The sequence below is a fragment of the Lynx canadensis genome, chromosome B3 (assembly GCF_007474595.2).
Source record: "Lynx canadensis isolate LIC74 chromosome B3, mLynCan4.pri.v2, whole genome shotgun sequence".
NCBI lineage: Eukaryota > Metazoa > Chordata > Mammalia > Carnivora > Felidae > Lynx > Lynx canadensis.
Genome location: NC_044308.2, coordinates 76202286 through 76209634, shown reverse-complemented (window position 1 = coordinate 76209634; position 7349 = coordinate 76202286). Strand labels below are relative to the sequence as shown.

The 7349-nt window shown below is 33.3% G+C and overlaps 1 pseudogene; it reads right to left on the bottom strand.

The window, feature by feature from the left end:
• Window positions 1-690: 690 nt before the first annotated feature.
• LOC115517277 lies at window positions 691-1043 on the bottom strand (annotated as a pseudogene).
• Between the last annotated feature and the right edge of the window lie 6306 nt (window positions 1044-7349).

Sequence of the window (7349 nt, the reverse complement as noted above, 5' to 3'; positions counted from 1 at the left end):
GATTTTTTTTGTAACAAAGAAATAAAAGATTTTCTTACCAAAGCCTAAAGATACACTGTAAAATTAGATCTAATGTTACAAAACACAAGTACAGAATATGGCTGAATACTACTTCCTTTTCCTATAAAATATATGTATTCAGTGGTCTTACCTAGGTTATAGCTAGTAAGGTAAAACTCTGATGCAAAATCATGTCCTCCTTAGGATATATTTCTTTAAAAAATAATTCATTTGTAATTCCTTTAAAAAAAGTCTAAAAGAAAAACAGCTTTTATCTTATGACACAGTTTATACATCCCATAGTGAGATAATTTTCTCAAAACTTGAAATTTGGTGTCTTTTAGAAAAATGTTAACAAGGAAATTTATTTAATTTTCCAACTATTGGCATTACTGGAAAAAATTATGTATTAGTTTTTCTTTAGTTTAATGGGGTTTTGTTTATGCTGCTTTTCTTTTTATTATGTAATATCGATGATTTATAGAATTTTATAATAATAGTATCAAATTGTATCCACAGTAATTCATCACCCTATTTAAGATCTGAATATCTCTAATATCATTGAATCGTCTGTGTGTTTTTCCCTATTTTATATTCCAGACCTTATGTATTCTGCTCCATTTTCCCTGCTTCGAGGTCAACTACTACTTTTTATGTTTACTGTTTCTTTACTTTTTATTATTTTTTAAATTTTTTTAAGAGTTCAGCTTTTAATTGAACAGGTCACAGAAGGGGTTTAGTCAAAAAGCTCAAAGCCCATGTAATCATCAGACTCTTCTTACTTTTCTTTCTTTCCTTCCACTTTATTCTCCTTAGCTGGGCCTCCAGCTGCTGAGGTGGGCCCACCAGCTCCGACCTTTGCAGATAAGGCTCCAGATGTTGACGATGTTGGTCAGGGCCTTTGCAAATAAGGGAGGCCAGAAAGGTTCAACTTTTACACCTGCTGCTTTCACGAGGGCACTGATCTTCTCCGTCACCATTACCTCATCATTGTACAAGATGAGAGCAGAGTAGATGCAGATGAGCTTGAAGGCAGATGCCATTGTGCTGGAGAGGGCTGAGCAGGTGCTACTGGGCGCCATGTTAGTCCCGGATGAAGAGAGGGCCTCACCCCTATGCGGCCTTCCCTTCCGCGGAAGTGCCTAGCATCTCACAGGCAGCTGAGGACAGTTTGCTTTTTATTTTAAAAAGCTTTCCCACATGTGTAAGTTGTTGCTGACGAATATATTGTGTAAAGAAGTATGCAGTCGTCTGGAGCTTGTTTTCTTTTGCTTATTACTAATATTTACCCATATTATCATTCATAACTATATCTGTTCTTTTGACTGATTTTTGATATTTTATTAGCTAAATACACCACAGTTTATTTATCTCTCTCTGGTCCATGGAATCTAGGTTGCTGTTACTAACAATAAGGCTATGAACGGTTTTTACACATCTATGGGTGCATGTCATATATAGGTCATATACTTACAAGCGGAATTTACAAGTACTGAATGAAGTATGCACATGATCAAATTTACAAGATAAGACTAAACTGTTGTCCAAAATTGTTAAACCAATTTAGACATTTCCTGGTAGTTTATAAGGATTCACAGTGCTCCCTAGCCTTATCAGCACTTGCTATTATCAGATTTATTCATTTTGTCTATTTACTGGTTATAATATTTTATGTTTTTCATTTTAATTTATATTGCTGTAATGACTAAAGTTGAACGTCTTTTTGTTTGATTACCATTACTGTTTCCAATTAATGTGGCTACTAATCCTTTTGTGTTTTTTGTTTCTGTCAGATTATCTTTCCTTGTTGATTTGTAGTTCTTCATTGATTAGGTTATTAATTTTATTCTCCTAATTTGTGCCTTGAATGATCACTCTATTTGTGGTGTTTTTTGGTAAACACAGATTGTTGAATTTAGCATAATTATATTTATCAAGCTTTATATGGTTAAGTCTTTTTTTTGTGTCTCAAGAAATTCTACCCCTTATCTTTATATATTATATTTCTCAAATATATTTTCCTAGGTAACATTTTAAGTGTGTTAAAAATTGCCATTCACTGTATGTCTGTAATTCTTCTAGAGTTAATTTTTGTGTGTAATGAAAACAGAAAAATATAATTTTATTTATTTATTTTTTAATTAGGAAAAACAGTGTTCCAGTACTTGAATAGTCCCTCTTTTCTACATTTTTTCTATATCCCATTTGTTATACTTTATCCCATTTGTTAATTAATATTTGCTACTATTCCATTTATTATACTATAAATTTTCACAGATATGATGGGCTGGTTTTGACTCTGACCTATTAGTCATTTTTTTCTGTACTTATAGTAAGGCATTATTTACTTTAAGTGTTGATATCTAAAAAGGCAAGCCCCTTCGACTCTTCTTCTCCGCTACCTTTCCTCACCTCCTCTGTCTCTTTTCTTGTTAAAAGGTTTCATGTGCCTTTGTTCTTTGTAAAATTAGAATAACAAATTCCTTGAAATTATGTTTGAACTTTGTTAAAATTGTTCTCATCTATAAGATCCATTTGGGGACTAATAATGTCTTTCAATATTGAGACCTTCTATCTATAAACTTGGTATGCCTCACCATTGGCATCTTTTGTTGTATAGACTCATTGGTACTTTATATTTTCATGATATTATAATGTATTTTGCACATTTGCATGTATATTGTTTTATTCAACAAATTCTTATTGAGTCCCTACTATGTGTCAGGTACTGTTCTAGGTATATAAGACAGAGCAGTTAAAAAGAAAATTAAGAAAGTAAGTTAAAAAAATTATTTCCTTATATACTTTTTATTCTGTGCTGGATGGACAACAGACAAATGGGTAAACTAGTAAAAACTGCTATAGGGAAAAATAAACACAGGGAAGCTTAACAGTTAGTGATAGTGGTTTTGATAGTGGGCTATAATTTTAAATACGGTAGTGAGAGAAGTTCTTACTGACGATAAGACTTGTGAATGAATTCTTGAGTAGTATGAGATTTTTTGTTGTTGTTTGTTGGTACCTAGAAAATGCAATTTAATGTTAATACGCATCTTCAGTTACCTTGTTAAACTCTCTTAAACTCTGTTAGTTTCATGAGTTTGCCTGTAGATTATTTTGGATTTGCTATGTACACCATGATAAGTAAATCCATTATCTATGATTAAGAAATCAATTTATTTCTACTTGTTTCTTTTCTTTCTCCATGTCCTTTCTTGTCCTGTCTTATTTCACTGTCTAAGGACTTTTTATGTTGAATATTGAATTTCCACTAGTGATAAGTTGATTTTTTGTCTTGCTTCTGATACTAACAGAAACTTTAAAAAAAATTCTCCATTAAGGATGATGTTTGCTCTGAAGTTTTTATTTAAAAACATTTTTAATGTTTATTTTTGTGAGAGAGAGGGGGGAGAGAGAGAGAGAGGGAGAGAGATAAGCAGGAGAGGGCCAGAGAGAGAGGGAGATGGAGACACAGAATCCGAAGCAGTCTCTAGGCTCTGAGCTTTCAGCACAGACCCTGATGTAGGGCTTGAACTCACAAACCACGAGATCATGACCTGAGCTGAAGTTGGGACACTTAACCAATTGAGTCACCCAGGCTCCCCTATTCTGAATTTTTCATAGATAAGTTTTATCCAATTAAGAAGATTTTGTCTTCTAGTTCATGTTTTTTTAACACATTACTTTATCATGAGGGGTGTTTAATTTTTTGAGTATTTAATCTGTGGATTTTTAGATGGTCTTTTCAATTGTCTCTTATAATCTGTCATTGTGGTAGAGTATTTTTAGAAACTTGATCAGCTAAAGCATCCTAATATAAACTCAACTCAATTTAACATACCACTGAGATTTATTTGCTAAGAACCCTTAAAAGATTTTTGGTCTATATTCATGAGTGAGAGTGCTTTTTTTTTTTTTAAAAAAATCTCATCATATTATTGTTTTAGTATCATAGACAAATTGAGAGCAGTTTCTTATATTTTGGGAGAATCATGTACAATTGCAGTTGTTCTTTGAAAAATTGGTAGATGTCACTTGTAAATCCTGGGACTTTCTTTGTGGTAGAATTTTTGCTTAATAAATACATGTCTTAATGATTACAAGACTATTCACACTTTTTTTTCTTAAGGAAATTTTAGTAAATTTTAATTCTGTTTCAATTTTAACTTGCCAAATTGAACATCATTAGGATAATAACTCTAAATGTTTTTTTAAATTTACCTATATTTATCTATTTCTTTGCTCACAATTCTTTCTTTTAAACATTTTTTCCAACTATATTGAGGTAACATTTACATACAATAATGTGTAAATTTAAGGTGTAAAATGCATTGATTTGATAATATATTACCTATATGTTACATCATGATTACCACAGTAGCATTTGATAACACTGCGATCATGTCACATAATCCTTTCTTTTTTTGTGATAAAAACTTTTAAGATGTGCTTTCTTAGCAACTTTCAAGTATATAATGCAGTATTTTTAATTATCTCAATGTTGTGCATTAGATCCCCAGAACTTATTCATCTTCTAACTGGTAGTCAGTACTACTTGACCAACATCTCTCCATTTCCCCCACCTTGGCAACTCCCATTCTATTCTCTGTTTCTGCAAGTTCACCTTTGTTTAGTTGCCACACATAAGTGTCACCATATAGTTTTTGTCTTTGACTTATTTCACTTAGCATTATACCCTCACAGCCCATCCCTGTTGTCACAAATGGCAGAATTTCTTTCTCATGGCTGAATAACATTTCCTCGTATATGTACACACAATATCTTCTTTATCCATTCATCCATTGGTGGATACAGGTTGCTTCTATATCTTGGTTCTTGTGAATAATCCTACAATAACCGTAATAATCCTGCATATATCTCTTCAATATCCTGTTTTCCTTTCCTTTGCATATATATCCAGAAGTGGGATTGCTGGATTATGCATTAGTTCTATTTTTAAATTTTGGAGTAACCTCCATACTGTTTTCCATAGTGGTTGCATCAGTGTCCATTACCACCAACAGTGTGCAAGAGTTCCCTTTTCTCCACCTCCTTGTCAATTCTTGTCATTTCTTATCCTTTTGATTATTCTAAAAGATGTGAGATGATATTTCATTATGGTTTCAGTTTGCATTTCCCTAATGATTGGTGATGTTTAACTTCTTTCCATGTATCTGTTGGCTACCTGTAGATTTTGTTTTGAAAAATGTCTATTCAGTTCCTTTGCCAATTTTAAAAATCAGATTGGAATCTCAATGAGTTGCATGAGTTCTTTATATATTTGAGATTTTAATCCCTCATCAGGTATATGGTGTGCAAACATCTTCTTTTAGGTTGCTTTTTTCATTTTGTTGATTGTTTCTTTTGCTGTGCAGAAGATACTTGGTTTGATGCAGTCCCACTTACTTATTTTTTGTCTTTGTTGTTTGTGGCTTTTCATGTTATATATAAAAATTCTTTGCCAAGGCCAATGTCATGGAGCTTTTCCCCTACGTTTTCCTCTGGGAGACTTATGGTTTCAGGTCTTGTATTTAAGTCTTTAATCCATTTTGAGTTAATTTTTGTGAATAGTGTAAGATAGGGATCCAATTTTATTTTTCTGCATGTGGTTATCCAGTTTTCTCAAAATCATTTCTCAAAGAGATTATTCTTTCCCCACTGAGTATTTTTGGGTCTCTTGTCAAATGTTGGTTGGCTACATATGTGTGTGTTTATTTCTGGGCTCTTGATTCTCCTTTGAGTTTGTTTTTATGCCAGCACCATAGTGTTTTGAGTACTGCAGCTTGGTAGTAGAGTTTGAAGTCAGGAAGTGTGATGTCCCTGGCTTTGTTCTTTTTTTCTCAGGATTGCATTTGCTATTTTGAATCTTTTGTGGTTGTACATAAACTTTAGTATTATTTTTTTCTGTGAGAAATACCATTGGAATTTTGACAGGGGTATTATTGAATCTATATAGCTTTAGGGATTGTGGACACTTAAGCAATATTTATTTTAACTCATTAACATGGGATATCTTTCCCATTTGTGTCTTCTTCAATTTTGTATTGAACAATTATTGAATTTTTTATTATTTTTTATTAATTTATTGTCAAGTTAGCTTACATACTGTGTAGTCTTGGCTTCAGGAGTAGATTCCCATGATTCATCACTTATATATAATACCCATTGCTCATCCCAACAAGTGCCCTTCTCAATACCCATCACCTATTTTCCTCACCCCCATCAGCCATCAGTTTGTTTTCTATATTTAAGAGTCTCTTATGGTTTGCCTCCCTCTCTGTAAATTATTTTTCCTTCCCTTCCCATATGTTCTTCTGTTAAGTTTCTCAAATTACATGAGTGAAAACCTATGATGTCTGTCTTACTCTGATTTTTTTCACTTAGCATAATACCCTTCAATCCCACTGATGTTGCAAATAGCAAGATTTGATTCTTTTTCGTTCCTGAGTAGTATTCCATTGTGTGTGTGTGTGTGTGTGTGTGTGTGTGTGTGTATTCCATATATTCCATATATCCAATTTGTGTGTGTGTGTGTGTATAAATATATACCACCTCTTCTTTATCCATTCATCAGTTGGTAGACATTTGGGCTCTTTCCATAATTTGGTTATTATTGATAGTACTGCTCTTAGCATGGGGGTACACATGCCCCTATGAATCAGTACTCCTGTATCTTTGGATAAATTCTTAGTAGTGCAATTGCTGGGTTGTAGGGTAATTCCATTTTTAATTTTTTGAGGAACCTCCACAGTGTTTTCCAGAGTGGTTTTACCAGTTTGCATGTTCACCAACAGTGCAAGAAGGTTCCCCTTTCTCCACATCTTCACCAACATCTGTTGTTTCGTGAGTTGTTAATTTTAGCCACTCTGACTAGTGTGAGGTGGTATCTCATTATGGTTTTGATTTGTATTCCCTGATGATGAGTGATGTTGGGCATCTTTTCATGTGCCTGTTAGCCATCTGGATGTCTTCTTTGGAAAAGTTTCTATTCATATCTTCTGCCCATTTCTTCACTAGGTTATGTTTTTCAAGTGTTGAGTTTGGGAAGTTCTTTCTAGATTTTGGATACTAACCCTTTATCCAATATGTCATTTACAAATATCTTCTCCAATTCCATCGGTTGCCTTTTAGTTTTGTTGATTGTTTCCTTTACTGTGCAGAAGCTTTTTATCTTGATGAGGCCCCAAAAGTTCATTTTTGCCTTCATTTCCCTTGTCTTCAGGGACATGTTAAGTAAGAAGTTGCTGCAGCTGAGGTCAAAGAGACTGCTGCCTCTTTTCTCCTGTAGGATTTTGATGGTTTCCTGTCTCACATTTAGGTCTTTCATCCATTTTGAATTTATTTTTGTG